The sequence below is a fragment of the Crotalus tigris genome, unplaced genomic scaffold (assembly GCF_016545835.1).
Source record: "Crotalus tigris isolate CLP2741 ecotype Arizona unplaced genomic scaffold, ASM1654583v1 scf7180000019483.1746242, whole genome shotgun sequence".
Lineage (NCBI taxonomy): Eukaryota > Metazoa > Chordata > Lepidosauria > Squamata > Viperidae > Crotalus > Crotalus tigris.
The window spans coordinates 1,322,826-1,342,934 of record NW_024097562.1 but is presented as its reverse complement, the minus strand read 5'-3'; the positions used below and the strand labels follow the sequence as shown (position 1 = coordinate 1,342,934).

The window sequence follows — 20,109 nt, the reverse complement described above, 5'->3', positions numbered from 1 at the left end:
CAGGCCAGATGCGTTATGCCAAAACTGCGTCCACCCCATTGGCAGCAATGGAAAAAAAGTCACGATACGTCATGACATGTCACGTGATGTTGCGAGTATGACACCCCTGGTATAGGGTCTCCTGTTTGAGCAGGGGGTTGGACTAGAAGACCTCCGAGGTCCCTTCCAATTCTGTTGTTTTGTTAGTGTGTTCTTCTGTTAATTTGAGAGGAGATGGTTTATTCTCAAGGATACAGGATTCTTCTCAGGCAACTTATTTATTTAGGCTACAGAATAAACTATAAAAAAACTCTGTTCACTAACAGTTGCAAATGTGAAAAACGGTTGTAAGTCATTTTCCTCAGTGCCGTCGTAACTTTGAATGGTCACTAAATGAGCTGTTGTAAGTCGAGAATTACCTGTACTGTATTATGTGACTATGCATATGGAGATGGTAGTAAGTCTTCACATCGGCTCACATACCTTCTTACTCTGTGATCGTACCAGAATTACCAAAACACACAAACCTAACGGTAATGTTCAGCAGTGGCCAATCCTCAAGGTAAGAAATCCAAAATCTGTTTTTCTTCAGAGGGACAAGATTCTTGTGTCCTATTTTCAAACTTTATAGATCTTTATTCAGTTCCAATATCCCCTGTGTAGTTGTGAGGCATATACATTTTAGACATTTGCTGGCTTTCTTGGTGACTTTATTGAGCAAAGTAAAAAAGAAAGATAAAAAATAGGGACAGACTCAGTACCAAAAAAATGCTCCTTCTTTAATGTTTTTGAAAAGTCTTGCAGGCTGAAGTATTTATCGTTGTTTATCTGAAAAGCTTCACAGGCCAACAAAGCTATTTAGAAAATCAGCAATTGATCCAAAGGTGCTTTTTCCAAAGGCAACTCCACTCTCTTGTTTTTCCTTCAAGACATTTTGCGTCTCATCCAAGAAGCTGATTCAGTTCGGACTGAATGGTGGGGAATGGAAGGATTTATATTCTTTACAGTCATCTGATTGTTAGCACTCTTTCTGAGAGTCGTTGAGGCCACTTGGAGGTTTATCTGTGTCCCTGGGATCACCTGAGTAGTGCAAATAGATGTGGAGTCTTCTTGGAACTGCTAAAAGGACTGTGTTGTAAATAGGAACGGATGCTGTTCGAATCCCTCCCCATCTATTGAGACAGGGCTGTTCAGTCTTAATATAGATGGCCTCTTTGACCCCTCGTTCAAACCAGTGGTCCTCTCTATCCAGATGTGGACTTTGCTGTCTTCAAAAGAGTGACCTTTGTCTTTCAAATGCAGATGGACTGCTGAATCTTGTCCTGATGGGTTTGTTCTCCTAGGTCAGTGGTTCTCAACCTTTTTAATGCCGCGACCCCCAACCGGTTGTAAGTCGAGGACTACTCAACCGGTCGTAAGTCGAGGACTACTCAACTGGTGCAGCACCGTTTGCAGAATGGGACTTTTGGCGGGCTCAGCAGGGCAGAGACAGCCTGGACAATTCCTATTGGCTTTTGAAAGCCAATAGAATTAGACTCTATTCAAGAGAGTCTATTCTAATTGGCTTTCAAAAGCCAATAGAATAAAAGGGAGCAGCACAGCTAAGGAAAAGGGGGAAAAAATGGCGGACTGCGTTGTTTGGCGACCCCCGTGAAATGGTCGTTCGACCCCAAATGGGGTCCCGACCCACAGGTTGAGAACCACTGTCCTAGGTTGTGCCATGTGTTTGTGAAGTGGCTGTTTTGTTTCTCCAATGTACAGATCTGTACATGTCTCACTACAAGATGTCTGGCTGTTTTATTCTTGGGGCGGACACAAACTGAACAATGTGATATTCCAAGCAAGGCTTAAATTAGGGATAGGCAATCGTGTAATGCTAAATGTTTCTGGATTCCAACTTTCATTATGCATAATGGCAATGGATTGTGCAAGGAATAATCCAAAACATCTGGGAACATCAGGTTGATTATACATAGGATATGTTTTTGAGGCTCACAATATACCAACTTCCATCAATTACTATTCCATTCATGGGTGCAGGCCAATTCTTGACAGTATTTGTTGATTTTGATGGGTGCTTTTATTCTTTCTTTGCACACCACGTACATCAAGCAGTGGGTGCATTGAAGAACGTTCAAAATAAATCCAGCTTGTGTTTTGTAAATAGTGCTGTAAATTTACATCAATACAGATGGTTAATCCTTACAAAATGATCAGTGTTTACATAGTACACAAAGATTACACTACAAAAGACTATTCCTTGTAATGTCTCAATTAAGCAAGCTTCTTTTGAGAAACCTAGATATTCTTTTAGGGGAAAAAACATCTCTCTGTTCTCATGTGAGCCAAAACAAAAAGGCAGAGAACAAAATCCTTAAACAACAAGATGGATACACAACCATGGGACAAAGATGTTTCAATCGGGACTGTCAATCAGTAGAAGAAAAAAAAGAGAAAGAAATAAGGAGAATGAGAGATCCTTTTAAGAAAAGTAGAAATCACAGGAATGTTTAAAACTGCTCTAAGATATCGCTTTTAGGAACAATTTTGGAAGAAAGCTAATAGGGGTAAATGAAATTAAAAGAAAACAAAAGACTTGGAACAGGACTCTGCAGACTGAAAAACAGAAAAAGAACAAATAAAGATGGACCAACGGAAGAGATGAATCCTAGTGAGACAAGATCACAAAGAACAACAATTCTTTTACAATCGTCCCAAAGGTGCTTTTTTCAAGAGGCAACTGGACTTTGTTTTTCTTTGAAGATGTTTCGCTTCTCATCAAAGAAGCTTCTTCAGCTCTGACTGGATGGTGGGGAATGGAAGGATTTATGCTCCTTGCAGACAGCTGGTCATTTGCATCCTTTTAGAGCAGTGGTTCTCAACGTGTGGGTCGGGACCCCATTTGGGGTCGAACGACCATTTCACGGGGGTCGCCAAACAACGCAGTCCGCCATTTCCCCCCCCTTTTCCTTAGCTGTGCTACTCCCTTTTATTCTATTGGCTTTTGAAAGCCAATAGAATAGACTCTGTTAAATAGAGTCTAATTCTATTGGCTTTCAAAAGCCAATAGGAATTGTCCAGGCTGTCTCTGCCCTTCTGAGCCCGCCAAAAGTCCCATTCTGCAAACGGTGCTGCACCAGTTGAGTAGTCCTTGACTTATGACCGGTTGAGTAGTCCTCGACTTACGACTGGTTGGGGGTCGCGGCATTAAAAAGGTTGAGAACCACTGTTTTAGAGAGTTGTTGAGGCCACCTGGAGGTTTACCTGTGTCCTCAGGGTCACCTGAGTGGTGCAAATGGGTGTGGAGCCTTCTTTTGCACCCACTCAGGTGACCCTGAGGACACAGATAAAAACCTCCAAGTGGCCTCAACGGCTCTCTAAATGAGTGCAAATGACCAGCTGTCTGCAAGGAGTATAAATCTTTCCATTCTCCCACCATCCAGTCAGAGCTGAAGAAGCTTCCTGGATGAGAAGCGAAACGTCTTCAAAGAAAAACAGGAAAGTCCAGTCGCCTCTTGAAAAAGTACCTTTGGGACAACCATGACCTGGATGACTGAGAATCTCCACAGACATTCTTTTACAATAAAAACCAGGAAGTTAAAAGGTCTTTCCAGAGGTAATGTATGGTAGTGGACTTTTGAGGAGTGATGCTTTCAAATTATTTATGGTTTTGGAAACAGTTACTGAAAATACAGTGGGCTGAAAGAACCACCAATCCATCAAGCCTGAAATAAATAAAAGTCTGATTGCTCCCTTGGGGTGATGATTAGCAAGCACAAGATATTAACATCCTTTCGCCTTGTGATATAAGCAGATGATGGACTAGAAAAAATGAGTATTCTTGCCAAGAATGAGGGAAGCAGAGAAAGCAAAAGTAAAAAAAAAAAAGAGGAAATATAACAGATAAGGTGGCTAGATAGAATCAAAGAAAATACAGAAATATCCTTGGGAAAAAAAAAAGTAAATTATTGCAGGACACAGGTCAAGCAAGCACATAATTGTCCTTGCATTTCTTCCCTCCTTTGCCTGACTTAATGACGCCCCAGAAACTCAAAGTAATACAATCCCAGAATTATCTAGGACAGGGGTAGGCAACCTCGGCTCTTTTATGACTCATGGACTTCAACTCCCAGAATTCCTGAGTCAGCATAGCTGACTCAGGAATTCTGGGAGTTGAAGTCCATGAGTCATAAAAGAGCCGAGGTTGCCTACCCCTGATCTAGGATGTGGACAAGGTGGTTCAACCATTTTGAGCCCCGAGATATCCCCCAAATTGAACTATTATTTTGCAAGCAACATTTGGAAACTGCCAGACATTGTTCAAAGTCAACACGTAAAAATAACCACAACAACAACAACACAAAAGAGTTCCTTTTTTGGTTTCATCTTTTCTTCTTCTTCAACAAAATAAATAAACAAAAGTCGTGCCCACAGTTGTGAGGGTAAACAAGGAGCTATGAAGCGTAACTGATGTTTATAAACTATTCTGAAGTGGTAAAATTCTATGTGTATGCTATTTTGGCTGTCCTGGCCTTCCACATCAAGAGACACACCGAGCAGTCTATTTCCATCGAACAGATCATCCTCACGGTTGTCTGTCTGCAAAATGCCTCTGGGGTTCAGTGACATGGTGGGATGCAAAGAGCCACCCTAGAGAACAGATTGTTAATTGCTTGTCAACATATATTTATGGAGCAGCTGAAACATTTGAAGAGATAGGAGCTGCTGGAGGGAAATGACGCTCCCATAGCTGGCATTTATTGAAACCAAAAATATCAGCAAGAGATCTCTTCGGATATTTCAAAGAGGATGTTGCAGATGAATTGTAATGAAGAAACTTGATAACATAAAGGAGCCAGCATAGTATTGTCTTGGGGAAAGTAAGAATGCATTCCTGAAGCGTCTGGTCTGAATTATAGTTTGCAACTCTTAAACAAGGCCTAACTTAACACAGACCTGCTTCTGTAAGTATTTTTTCAGGGGTCAGATCATTTCTTTCTATTTAGCAGTGTATTCCTGTGGCGAATGATACGGGAGGTGACTGGCATGCAGAATCAGAGTGAACATCACACAGGTTGCATATATGCAGCAGGTAGAGGAAATAAACCCCCTTTCAGTTGTTGTTTCCAGAATGAGAAACTGGAGATGTTATTTGGAGGCAGTGGTGGGATTCAGATATGTGAACAACCAGTTTTCTGTGTGGATGCCACTTCCGGAAGTCCGTTCTGGGCCTGGGCAACAAAAAATTATCTACCAGTTCTGCTGAAGTGGTGCGAACTGGCTGAATCCCACCACTGCTTCAGGTGCTTTGGAGAATAGCTTGACTCCCTCTTCTTTGTGGCAGCCCCTGAGATATTGGAACACTGCTATCATGTCATCCCTCGTCCTTCTCTTCATTAAACTAGACATACCCAATTCCAGAAATCGTTCCTTATATGTTTTAGCCTCCAGTCCCCTAAGCATCTTTGTTGCTCTTCTCTGTACTCTTTCTAGAGCAGGGATGTCAAATTCAATTTCATTGAGGGCCGCATCATCATTGCGGTTGGCCTTGGGGGGGGCGGGTGGGTGTGGCCAGGGTGGGTGTGGCCTACTGGGTGGGCGTGGATGGAGTGGGTGTGGCCTATTGGGTGGGTGTGTGAGAACACCCCGCTGCCTGCCGAAACCCCTTCCCCGCAGCCCATCAAGCCAGATATGTGAAGTAGGTGAGGGACATTTGCTGGCCACTTCCAGGCAATGGTGCATTTCTTCATTCCTCACAAAGGGTGACAACTCCCCAGCATGCACCCAGGGGGCAGGGCCGACGTGGCAGGGACTGGTTCCTCACTGTTTCCAGACGGTCTTGTGGAGCAAATACTGAATGCATTTCAGCATAGATGGCCACCACAAAATTGTACATTGGCTCCCGGCCGGCCTGGGCCAGGACCAAGGCAGCAGGGGCCGTTCCGTCACTGTTTCCAGGATGGCTTCGCGGGTCACATGAAACCACTTTGCAGGCCGCATCCGGCCCCCAGGCCTTGTGTTTGACACGTCTGTTCTAGAGTCTCAACATGTTTTTTACATCGTGGTGACCAAAACTGGATGCAGTATTCCAAGTGTGGCCTTACCAAGGCATTGTAAAATGGCATTAACACTTCACGTGATCTCGATTCTATCCCTCTGTTAATGCAGCCTAGCCCTGTGTTGGCTTTTTTGGCAGCTGCGGCACACGGCTGGCTCGTATTTAAATGGTCACTGTCACCATGCTTGAAAAATATCAGTGGCTCAAAACTCTGCAGTTGCATTCTTTTAGAACAAAAACACCCTGTTTATTCAGGCCCGAATAATAAAATGATTGGAAATGACGCTTACTTGTGGCTGAAAATGAGTCAGAGGTATAATCAAGGCCATTTTGAGGATGCATTTTCGTCAAATCCCTTTTTCAGTTCAGCTTCTTATTTCAAATTCAGAAACTGGTGCATTCAGATTTTGAACGGCCTTCCAAAATGGCAGGTGCTTGAATCTGCTAGAAACAAAGTCCGTGCACACAGACGCAGCCTGCAATGTAGCCACTATACCTATGCAACCTGTTAATTGAAGTTAACACATTCCTGGAGGGGGGGAAAGCAAGAATGTACTATAATTTAATCTCTTTGGGGAGGGAAAAAAAGGGAGGGATAAAAGACTCACTGGGGATGGTTGTAAGGGTTAAAGCTAAGCAACATTTCAAAGTTTAAAAGTGAAACAATCCTCCAAAATGTATACACTCTGCTACAAGCTGAGGGGGAAAAAAGGACCTTCTCAGCCACGCAGTATATATTTTGTAGATTCATGGCTTCTAACACATGGAAACAGCTGGTATTGGAGAACCCTCCAGCATGAAGGCAAGAGTTCAAGGCAAGAGAGTTACATATACGTGACATGGCCAGAACATGTAGCTTTATCTCTTCAACCCCACAGCTGTTGAGAACAGCTGCGCTTTATATGCCTAAAGGGAATACAGTAAGTGATTTTACAAAGTTTTTAGAAATTAAATTTGTAATTATGCAGACCCTGCACATTCAGCCACCAAAGCCTCTGTAATTCAGACAGGGCCCAGCTATAAGCAGCAGAAGATAAGGTAGTCAAAACACATTTGGGCTAAAATTAAGTTGTATCTCATCAATCTGGTAACCGTAACCCAACTATTCTTGCTGTATAGCACAGGATTCTGGGTTATATGACTTAGTTTGCATAAGGACCCAATTAACAGCAGTAAAATATTTTGGAACAGCAATGCATTTTATTGGAGAAAAAGACCTTTTTTTTTTAAAAAAAAGTGTACATTAAGCCAAACTGCTTATGTATATTTTAGGAGACTTGAATGTGAAGGTTATGTGAATTTCCCATCCTGCTTCAGAAATGGCAAACTCATGAAATGGAACTAAATAGAAGAGAGAGAGCATGAAGTAAATAACACTGACATAGAGGCAGTGCTCAACTTATGACTATAACTGAGTCCAAAATTTATGTTGCTAAGTGAGAAATTTGTTAAATGAATTTTGCCCCATTTTATGACTTTTCTTGTCACGTTTGATAACTGAATCACTGCAGTTGTTAAATTAGTAACATGATTGTTAAGTGAACCTGGTTTCTCCATTGACTTTGCTTGTCAGAAGATTGCAAAAGGGGATCACATGACCCCGGGACACTGCAACCATCATAAATGTGAGTCAGTTGTCAAGTATCCAAATATATATATATCACGTGACCAGGGGTATTGTGCAATGGTCGTAAGTGTGAAAAATGGCCATAACTCATTTTTTTCAGGGCCATTGTAACTTCATTGTTACATTTTTACACTGTAACAGTCACTGAATGAACTGTTGTGAGTCATGGACTACCTGTATATATTCATGCTTAGTGACACTTCTGTTGTTGCTTTTACATTCTGGGGAGACCCACATTCAGCAGAATAGCCTCCAAGAGGTCCTCTCTTTGTGGCATGAGAGCATTCCCACAGGTTATAATTCATCTACAACTCCTTCTCCGCTTCTGCTGAGGAAAAGTTACCACAGACCAGGGGTGGGGAACCTTGGCTCTTTTATGACTTGTGGACTTCAACTCCAGAGCCAGTCAAGAATTCTGGAAGTTGAAGTCCACCAGTCATAAAAGGGCCAAGGTTCCCCACCCTTGCCATAGACCAGGGGTAGGCCACCTTGGCTCTTTTATGACTCATGGACTTCAACTCCCAGAATTCCTGAGCCAGCTATGCTGAGGGGAAAGGGAGAGGTTTCCAAGCTGAGCCATGCTGGCTCAGGAATTCTGGGAGTTGAAGTCCACGAGTCATAAAGCGGCCTAGGCCTAGGCCAGAGGTAGGCAACCTTGGCTCTTTTATGACTCATGGACTTCAACTCCCAGAATTCCTGAGCCAGCCATGCTGAGGGGAAAGGGAGAGGTTTCCAAGCTAAGCCATGCTGACTCAGGAATTCTGGGAGCTGAAGTCCATGAGTCATAAAAGAGCCAAGGATGCCTACCCCTGACATAGACAGACCTGCAGTAAATGCCTCAAAATTGGATCCCCCGGCTCCATTTAGAAAAGGAAGCACTTCACGATTTATTTATTTATTTATGAGACTTATATACCGCTTTAAGTGCAAGCACTCTCTAAGCGGTGTACACCAGTAAGCAATGCATATATATATTTACATTGCCCCCAACAATCTGGGTCCCCATTTTACCTACCCCGGAAGGATGGAAGGCTGAGTCAACCTTGAGCCGGTGAGATTTGAACCGCTGACCTGCTGAACACAGTCAGCTAAAGTGGCCTGCAGTACTGCACTCTAACTGCTGCGCCACCTCGGCTCTATGTGCATTGGGAGCATACAGCCCATCTCCGATCATCTGCAATATTATGTTACGGGCATAATTTTGCAGAATTGTCACATACACTCACTTTTTCACTAGCCCAGACTGGATTGTATAAACAAACACGATTAGTGCGGCTGTGGGTAAAATGTGTACTTTGCGGTCTCTCTTTCCCCACCTCATCGCTCTATCTCTCTCACACACACATATATATATGGAGCCTCATAGATCCACACAGACAAAATTCCTGCGTCTGTCTTTACATTATCTAAAACTCACTGAAGGCTGGAAAATATCACACGAAGCTTCCCTGATTAGTTACATTTTATTTGAGGGATGGCATCACTCAAACAATCTTTTTTGCCATATATGAGTGAATGTGTTTATTTAATTCAAATTCGTCCTCCCCATTCCTCTACAGCAGGGATCCCCAATCCCCGGGCCCCTCCTTTTTAATTCACTGATTGTAGCTCTTCCCAGCAACCTCTGGGCAGTTTAAATGCAATGGAGGTCCAATCAGCAGAGCCTCAGCTAGTTTCTTCCTCCACCCGCCTCCTTTTTAACTCACAGATTGTAGCTCTTCCCAGCAACCTCTGGGCAGTTTAAATGCAATGGAGCTCCAATCAACATGCAAATAACTCGAACACCATAAAATCATGTAATCCCCTTTTGCGACCTTCTGACAAGCAAGGTCAATGGGGGAGCCAGACTTGTTTAACAACCATGTTACTAACTTAACAACTGCAGTGATTCACTTAACAGTTGTGGCAAGAAAGTCTCGTAAAATGGGGCAAAACTCGCTTAACAAATGTCTTGCACAGCAACAGAAATTGTGGGCTCAATTGTGATCGTGAGTTGAGGACTACCTGTACAGGAAACATGAATCCGGACCGAGAAAGCAGTTTATTAAAACACCTCCAACACCTCTCTAACCCTAACATCCATGGAGATGAAAGAGGGAGGGCAGGTAACACATTCAGACCTGCAAGATCCTGTTGTGCTCCATCTGTTCTAGCTAGATCTGCAATGTCTCTCTCGCAGTTTGGTCTACCTGAAAGGCTTGACATCAGTCTTGCAAGTCTGTATATGACCCAGGTCACCTTTCCTCCCTCATTTATTTCCATGAGTGTGGGTGGTACATAAGCCTAAGACTGAAAATCAGGCTTGTCAGATGCTATATTTTTTCTATCCTGCTCTATGGAGTGGAGAGTCGGTCTCTGACAGAAGGCCACCTGAAGAGACTAGAAGCATTTGAAATGTGGATTTACAGGCAGCTCTTACGTATAAGCTGGGTTGACAAGATCAGAAATGAGGAGGTGATAAGCCGCCTGGGAAAGCCAAGAGAAATCATCAAAACAATTAAAAAACGGAAGTTAGAAGATTTCGCACATGTGATGCGACACCCATAAAAATACGGCATACTCCATTTAATCCTCCAGGGAAAGATTGAAGGCAAACGAGGTCCAGGCAGAAGAAGAACATCGTGGCTTCAAAATCTAAGGGATTGGTTTGGACAAAACTCAGCAGCAGTTTTTCATGCGGCTGCTGATAAAAACAGGATCGCCAACATGATTGCCAACGTCCGATAACGGATATGGGTGTGGGTGGTGGGGAGACTTGTGTGAGGCATTTGGTCCAGACTCACCTTTTGCTTTGGTGGTAGAACTTCTGTCCTTCAAAACCATCCTCCTCACCCACTTTTGAAGCTCAAGGCTCCACTTTTCCCTACAGCAATAACCCCGTGAAATAGGTAGGCTGAGAGAGCGACAGACAGACAAAATCCCCAAATCACCCAGTGAATTTCTGGGGTTGAGAACGCAAGTCTCTGTGACAGTTTAGCCATCTAAGCCATTACATAGATGAAATGTCTGCTTCAGAACTTTTTTCCCATGGTGGCCAGCCAGACATTATGGAAGGTCCAGAAACAGGACAACAGAGTATACCATTATCCCAATAACCAGTAGTCAGAAACATAGTGCTTCTGATTGTAATGGTAGTTCCAAACTATAATATAAAGATAAGAGGATTAATTTTTTAATCCTCTTTAATATTACTGGGTGGTGAAATGAATGGCTAATAATTTTTACAAATAAATAAACACATAAATAAATAATTGTTTATAATTGACATTTTAATTTAGAAAAAAAAATGATATGAAATACTTCTGTGTTTACCTCTAGCATGTACTATTTCTTTCCCCAGAACAAACAGAATATCCGAAAACAGGGATCTAGGAAAGTGTGAAAATGTCACGATGGTGGCTGCATAATTAAAACCCACTCCTTTTTAAACAAGCATTATATGCACAACAATAGAAAGGAGGGTGGGGGCTTTGCTCATGTTGCAGCTGCCATCTTGTTTTATTCCCCATGTGGAGGCCCCTAATTCACAATCACCGGAATGATGCCCCAACTGTAATGTTTCCTGTTTAACCTCAAATCACACAAACAAGTTATCCAAGGACTTGCTTTTTCTTATGTTCTGAATCACTTGTCAGGAGAATGTAAGAAAACATTCCTGTAAGATTCATTTCAAGAAAAAAAAAACAATGACCAATACAATATTTTCCTTGCAAAGGCTAGTATGAGCCTAGAACAGTGGTTCTCAACCTTTTTAATGCCACAACCCCCAACCGGTTGTAAGTCGAGGACTACTCAACTGGTGCAGCACCGTTTGCAGAATGGGACTTTTGGTGGGCTCAGCAGGGCAGAGACAGCCTGGACAATTCCTATTAGCTTTTCAAAGCCAATAGAATTAGACTCTATTCAAGACAGTCTATTCTATTGGCTTTCAAAAGCCAATAGAATAAAAGGGAGTAGCACAGCTAAGGAAAAGGGGAAAAAAATAGCGGACTGCGTTGTTTGGTGACCCCCGTGAAATGGTCGTTCGACCCCAAATGGGGTCCCGACCCACAGGTTGAGAACCACTGGCCTAGAAGATTCTAGAACAGAGGTGTCAAATTCGCCATGTCACGTGACGTGTCACGATGTATCACGACTTTTTTCCCCTTGCTGGAGCTGGGGTGGGCACAGCTTCCGTGTGACACATCCGGCCCATGGGCTGGCAGTTTGACACCCCTGTTCTAGAAGAAGCTAAGTGAACTCAACATTGCCCAATCATACTAACATTTCTTAAATCTTATGCAAAATGTGATTTCCCCACAAATTGGCACGTATGTGAAATCATGTGTCCCTTCTGCTTAAATTCCTCTGTGATCGTTCTGATTTCACGTAAGAAAGGGGTCTTACAGGTTATGAAAATAAAACAAAATAAATTTGACTTGGAAATATTTAATCATTATTGGTCCATTTCAAGGCCGAATGAACATTTCGCTCTTGAATATGGGTAATTTGCAGATGTTTCTTTTCTTCCTCCACCCAAAATAATTGCCTCCTGATTTTGATTGTTTTTGATATTACATGAGTAGTGTTTACACATACCCATCAGGAACAAACTGAATTGGGATGGAAGAACAAATCCTGTTGCTTCTTTTCTGGGTACATAGCAGCCTTAAAGACATCTGGTAAAACTTCATTGACTCTAGAGAGTATCAGAAATATTAGAATATTTCCTGGCAAGCCAGAATCATGTATCTTGGCATGAGGGATAGTCCAAAAGAATCTGGTTGTTTGAAACGAAAAAAAAAAAACTTTGAAAAATGCAATATATATATTTTTTACATTTTTCCATCTAAACTGGACACTCAAATTATGTCATTCAAATATTAAGCTATTCTCCCTTCCAGCAAAAATGTAAACATATTCAATATGTACAATCTTTAAAAAAAACATTAGTAACCTTGACAGGAAGATTTTTTTCCCCTGTACACAAGAGACTTAAACAACATATTAGGATGTTCTGGGGAATGTGTGTGAAGATCCAAAGTGCATAGAGGTCCTTTCTTTCTGGACCTTCCAGTATTGAGTAATAAATCTGCAAAAAAGTATTATTTGCCTCACAGCTCTAGACATTCGTGGAGTATCTTAAAAAAGCATTCAGTACTCAGAGAGGGCAACAGTTGTTCTGCTTCTGGTGCTATTTCTTCCTCGGAAACTAAAAACTCAACTACAAAGAAGCAGAATTAAATATAGAGAGTTGGGAAGACCCAGTAGGTTGTCCCTCCAAATCAAAGAGATACTCACAAATAAAAGCAAATAAATGTGTTCCAGGATAATGTTGCAAGAACTAATCTGGATTGGTCACCAGGACCACAGGTTTACTCTTCCTAGCTTTTGGATTCGTACTGGAGTCCATCTTCTACTGGAATATGTGCTTTGAGCTATTCTATGAGTTGTATTTATGTAGTGCCTTCCTATTGGCCAGCAATTGGTTGATGGCCGGCGATTGGTTGATGTCCAGCGATTTCTTGTGCTGCCAAGTCCTCAACTCCTAAGTACCTGATAAACTGGTGGTAAATCAGCACTCCTGTTGACTGACAAGGGGCGCGTTTCCCAGGCTTCAATCATTTCCCTGGCTGTTTTTGTACCTGTTCGGCCAACAATCTTAGTAGCTGTGAAATTGAATGAGTTCAGATCTCCTCATCTGACCGCTCACTTGTGTTCTTGCAATCTGGTGGTTTGCTTCCTCTCTGTCTGTCCTACATAGTCACAGGGACAATCCATACAGAGGATCCAGTAGATTACATTAGAAATATCTCCCACCTCCAAATACTACTCACAGAATAGCCCAAAGTGCATATTCCAATAGAAAGAAGTTCCCTGAAGATGAGCTCCAGCCCATGTCCAAAGAAGAGTAAACCTCTGGTCCTGGTGACCGACCTAGATTTCCTGACAGCATCTTGCAAAGAGATATTGTCAGGAAATCAGCCAAGCTTTGATCTTCTGAACTATGGGCAGTTGATTGTAAGTTTCTAATTTCATTGGATTTATACACAAGAAATGGGAGACCTATGGCTTTTCAGTTGTTGAACATCAGCAGTCCCAACCAGCAAAGCCAATAGGAAAGATACTAGATGTTCAGCAATATCCAAATTGGTCAGTGACTGAAATAAAGCCTGCCTACCTATCACAATATCTGGTTGGCCACATCACTCCTTTTCTCCAAAATATAGTATTGCAGCAACGGTTGTAAGCGTGAAAAACGGTCATAAGTTTGTAACTTTGTATGGTCAATAAAGGAACTGTTGTAAGTTGAGGACTGCCTGTATTTAATCTCCAGTCCCCTGCTTCAATTCATACTTGCCTGGTATGCTACCACAGGGGTCCCCAACCCCCAGTCCATGGACTGGCACCGGGCTGTGGCATGCCAGCAACCAGTCCACGCAAACAAGGGAAGCCCCATCTGCGGGATGCAAGCAATACATGAAGCCACGCCCCCTCCAGTCCGTGGAAAAACCTCTCTCCATGGAACCAGTCCTTGGTGCTCAAAAGACTGGGGGCCTCTGTGCTACCAGTCTCTTCTAAATCTAGATTGACTTGACTACCATCTGCATCTCCCCTTGTCGTTCTGATATTGGACTACTTGCTGAAATTCTGGACATTGCCACTGTCTAGCTATTGCAGTATAGATGAAACAGATTTCTGAATTTATGACCTGGCTTGGCATTCGGACAAATCAGTTATCAGTAAACACATAGCCATAAATCACATTTACCCACCATTCAAAAGAGACAACAAAAAGCTAAGAAGGAAACAAACAACAACAACAAAAGAACCCAGAACGTCTCCTCCAGCAGCCAACACCCAGATAAGCAGGGATAACACCAGACAAACAATCAAGCAGAAAGCAATACCCTAATGAAGGAAACTCCACCCACACTGGCAGAGGAAACTACTGTACAGAAACAGGGAGCAGATCTCCACATTTACTAGCACTGATGATATTACTTAGCTGGGTAATAGAACCCTTACAAACATCCAAGCTCAGAGCACCAAGGACTGTATAGTTATGCTGCTGTTTTTAACTTCTTGCCAGAATCTTGTCAGGCTGTGAAAATCTGTATGTGTGAGAGAGAATCTAATGTGGCAGACAGATATAAAAATAGAGCCACATTATTCATTAGCATTGACTCGGATCTATCAGCAGCTACAGATTGAACTAGCCTAGGAAAAGGGTACTTCTCAAAATAAAATGCTATTGGCAATTCTGGATTTTTTTGCTATTTGCTTTGAGATTAAGTTGACACAGTATAGGAAAGATGCATATTTATCTACATCAACCATTCATATTTTTCTCTTTCTTTCATCTAGATTTCCTCATGCTTTTAATGAATGGGATCTTGGGGTTATGTACCACAAAACAATTTTATCAAAAATAATTCTTTGTTAGAATTTCAGTCATTCCTTTCTGTTCTGACATAGTTTGCTGCAAACTATTTAGCACATTTATGTTGCATTTTCTCTGGAGGGACTTTTAGCCAAAGATAGAAGAGCTAATTTTGGTCTTTCTAAGCATAAAATGCAGATTACATATCTTATCTATTTCTTTCTCCATCTTTTTTTGCTCTAATTAATGCAAAAGTTTCGTTTGTGAAATGTACATCCTGCATCCTTTAAACTTTATTTTCAGAACCCCAGTGTATTTATTTCTACCAGTCTATACATAAATATAAATCTATCTGCATAAAATCTATTTATGTAGATATATTTCTTTGGAGTTTTTTTTCCCTCTTCTCTTCTTTCCTTTTGGTCCAGGATATTTCTAATATATTTGCATTGCAATATTCTGGAAAGCATCACTACTGAAGGATTATTATTGTCTAATATACAGATTGATTTACCAACTAAGAATGTGACCATTTTCTATCAAAATACAAATAGAACAGAGCCATTTTTTTATTGCTAGTCTTGAGTAGTATAGACAAGAGCCCCCAAAACAAATTGGGCTAAAAGAATTAAAGTTAAGGAAAGATTTAACATGTTATTCTAACATGCTTTCTATCATTCACTGAGAAGTTTTGCCTGGGCAAACTACCCAGACAAAAATAAGAAAGGCAGTCTTCTTCACGCAGGTGTCAGAAAACACAATCACAACTAAGGCATTGCTGTAAATGCAACAGAAACATTGTGTCAGAAGTAAAGTCTTCATCCTGGTTCATCTAAGCCGGGGATAAATAAACAACATGGTGACTGCTTTGGGAAGAAGGTTACAGTTTATTGAAGAAGCAGAAAGATGGTCCTTGCAAGAAAGAGGAGAGGAAAGAGGAGCACATGGGCAGTAGGTTTTTATACCTCCTCTAGCCTTGTTTGGAATAGTTTCCTGTTGCTGTGGCATGAACCTTGAGGCTATTTCTGAGTGTTTTTCTAGGCCTTGATATCTGTGGTTTAATCCTATTATCATATCCTGCTACCCAGGTGATGGGGCTAATGACTCCTAGAGTTTGGGTGGGGCATGCAGATTTTCTCTTTGTCTTCTTGAGTGTTCTGGCTTCAACTTTCTGATGGTTTTACATCTGCATTTGTATGGGGCTAGCTCTTGCTTGGGGCAGAGAGATAGATTTGGGGCCAGGTTTGGTTTTAAAAAATCCTTTTGAGGAAAAATATATTTTTCTGCCCTTTTAATATTTCCTTCTCTGGGCTAACTTCCCTCAGTTGTGATAACTAGACATAGTTATCATATTTCTTTTCAACCTGGTATACTTTAACTTTTCATTGCTAGTTCTGATGGTTTTCTACTAAAGGCTGACCCTAATTGACTTTATGATGTGGTAGTGCTTCAAAGCACTGTCATAAGCAAATAATGAACAAAAAAATTCCCTATTCTAACAATGGAGGATTTCTATTTTATCTTTTAAAAAAAACAGCCATGTAAATGGCATTAGTTATGACATTCCTCCTTAGAACCTAAGTCAGAGAATATTGTAGAAGAGCTGTGGGGGGGGGGGGAAACTTCAAATAATTTAAGGAAATATAATTTGATTTCTACAAGAGACATGGCAAATCTGTTCCTAACTCACAACCTAATTGCAAAGCCTTGAATGAAAGGTGACTTCAAAATGCAATCATATTATAATTGCACATTGTTTACAGTTGCCTTAATCAGGAATGGGCAGCAGGCATAAAAGCATCCCCTTGACATTTATAGGGTAAGTTCCGTTGCTAGTGTCATGTTTAGGACACTAGCTGTGAAAATATCTGCAGACTCCTCACATCTCAAAGTATTTCAACTTCTTCCCCCAAGATGATGTCATAGGGGGGGTAGGCAACCTTGGCCCCTTCATGACTCGTGGACTTCAACTCCCAGAATTCCTGAGCCAGCATGGCTCAGCTTGGAAACTCTCCCTTTCCCCTCAGCATGGCTGGCTCAGGAATTCTGGGAGTTGAAGTCCACAGTCATAAAAGAGCCAAGGTTGCCTACCCCTGGCCTAGGCCTAGCTTAGTAGATTTAGCATGGCTCAGCTTGGTATCTCTTTGGCCTATAGGCCTAGGCCGCTTTATGACTCGTGGACTTCAACTCCCAGAATTCCTGAGCCAGCATGGCTCAGCTTGGAAACCTCTCCCTTTCCCCTCAGCGTGGCTGGCTCAGGAATTCTGGGAGTTGAAGTCCATGAGTCACAAAAGAGCCAAGGTTGCCTACCCCTGGATCTCAGGGAAAGGAATGGACAGCAAAATCTAATATGGTATACTTAGAAATAAATGTAATAATGTTAATGGTGCTTCTTTCCCGATATGTACAGTACACAGGTAGTCCTCAACTTTACAACAATTCATTTAGTGACTGACCAAAGTTATAACGGCACTGAAAAAAGTGACTTATGACCAGAATAAAATCTGCAGGGAATCTTTTACCTTTTTACCTTTACTAGGACTACTGGAAAAATGAGCCCAGTGCTTCTTCCCATTTTCCAGTGCATGTTTACATGTGCAAGTCAGACTATGGCACTTTCTCAAAATATAAATTCTGTAGAAAGATGCATGTATAGCTTCACCTTTCAAGACATTAAGATAAAAATGTCTTATAGTCATAAATGCAAATATTTTAAAATTCACCTCCGGCGCCACTAACAATGGGCAAAATTAGATTTTTTTAAAACAAACTTTAACATGCTTTAAAAAAAAATTAAACAGTATTTACATAATTTTAAAAAGAATTTTAAAACGGAAGGGGGACGCTTTGACAATCATTAGGCCTTGAGGGCAGAAGTCATATGTTCTAGCAAAGGATGATTGCATGTTCTGGGAGTTCTCCTAGGTCCTGCACAGCTGCTGATCAAAATTCCTCAAGGGCAAATCTTTTTAGACCAGAACAATATAGGGTTTCCCAGAGCTGGCCATTAATCCATTAAGTCTTCATTAAAACTGTATTAACCTCACCTAGTTTTTGATCCCATATTTGCAAAATAGCAAATGTTGCAATTGTACCAAATGCAGAGCAGTTTGGGGGCAACATTTGAAATTTCTGCAAATGATCATCCTTGCTATTTTCTGAGATTTGTGATGAAGAGAGAAAAATCTTCTTCAAGACAGCATACAGGCTTCCAAGTTCAGTTTCTGCCATTGCTAGCTCCAAGACTGTCTGCTAGGAAACCAGGATACTTTTTGCGTTTGGCTTTAGAGAGACACCACTATTATAGCAGGGAAACTTTACTGATTTTAGCCTGACCTACACATCGCTGATTTTTACAAGGCATGCTTACGTCTCAGGCTGTGCTGTTTAACAAAGGCAGCAAATTAAAACACCCACACCCACACCTGTTTGGGTGCCTCATATTCACTTTTGGAAGAGATCAAATATAGCTTAACAAAATGCTCTGAATTACTCTGTTGCATTCACCTTATGCGATAACTATTACTGTAATTACAAGAATGAACAAGCCTTTGGGAAGAGAAAGAGAGAAAGTGTCTCATCCTAACCATCATGGACTCTGTTTTGAAAAGGAACAATCACTGCAACTCACATCCGCTGATTCCATGCTCCAGTTTAGATGCTCTGACCCAGTTCACAGGCAACTCCATGCAATGCTTTTGTCACTGCTGCTCCCTTCCCTCCCCCCCCCCAAGAGACTGGACCACTAAACAAATTTCTACATTGCTGATAGCAGGAAAAGCACATCCAGCAGGAAACCAATTGGATAAACAGCATGTCAACAAGAATAGCAATCAAATCGGACTTCTGTAGGTTAGAGGGCAAAACCAATTCAAGCTGAATAGCTACTCCACATAGTAGCCCTCACCAGCCAGGAGAAATTAATCAGAATATTCAGGAAATAGCAATGATGGGTACTTTTCTGCATACGTACTCTGACTAATTTCCTGTTTCTTTTACTAGAAACTGGATGTCCCAGTTGCTACTGTCTTAATTTTGAAACTGCAACTGCTCATTTTTCATCTTTTTTCATCTTCTCATCTTTTCTACTACCTTCTCCTATGGTATCTTATGATTTATCAATTGTTGTTTGTAGCTTATGATTAATGATTGTACCTATGATTTATGATCTATGACCTATTACTTGCTGTTTATATGTACACTGTGAGCTTATGCACCGGAGACAAATTTCTTGTGTGTCCAATCACACTTGGCCAATAAATGATTCTATTCTATTCTATTCTATTCTATTCTATTCTATTCTATTCTATTCTATTCTATTCTATTCTATTCTATTCCATTCCATTCCATTCCATTCCATTCTCTATTCTATTCTATTCTATTCTATTCTATTCTATTCTACCATTCCATTCCATTCCATTCCATTCTATTCTATTCAAATTCCATTCCATTCCATTCCATTCCAATTTGTTCTATTCTATTCTATTCTATTCTATTCTATTCTATTCTATTCTATTCTATTCTATTCTATTCTATTCTATTCTTTCTGTTTTGAATGTGTTCACTCTGTCATTTGTAATCATAAACCCTTGCTCTTCATAGGATTCTCTCTGTATACCATAATAGTTAAATCTTGCACCTTAGACCAGTTCACTTGGAATGCTTTTGGGGAAAAAAACTTTACTAATCTCATGTTCTTCAGATATGTTGCACCACAACACCTACCCTCATGTATTTGTGCAGGACAATTCTAGGCCAATATTTCTGCAATGCATCAAGATGGAGACCTCTAACCTAGAGAGAACATTTGAAGTAGATCCTGAAGATGGAAAGATTTCTCCTTGTACTTGGTTTTTTAATATGTACTTTAAGTACCTGTAACACGTACTTAACATATACTTTTTAGCCAGAGTTGCAGCATACAAATCTAGTAAATAAACCTGTTTTCTTAAATTCTTACTTATTCCAACAAGCAAATTTTCTAGGCAATCCCCATTCCTACACCCAAAGAATACCAGTTATATAATTACTGTCTTCACAGCCCTGTTATTATCTCTTAGTTTAAAGACAAATTGGGTGCTT

At 41.1% G+C, this 20,109-nt stretch overlaps 1 protein-coding gene across 9 annotated transcripts in view; it reads right to left on the bottom strand.

Moving 5' to 3' along the window:
* Positions 1 to 20,109, bottom strand: part of LNX1 (ligand of numb-protein X 1) — a 153,750-nt gene that overhangs the window by 53,239 nt on the left and 80,402 nt on the right. The window lies entirely within an intron of this gene.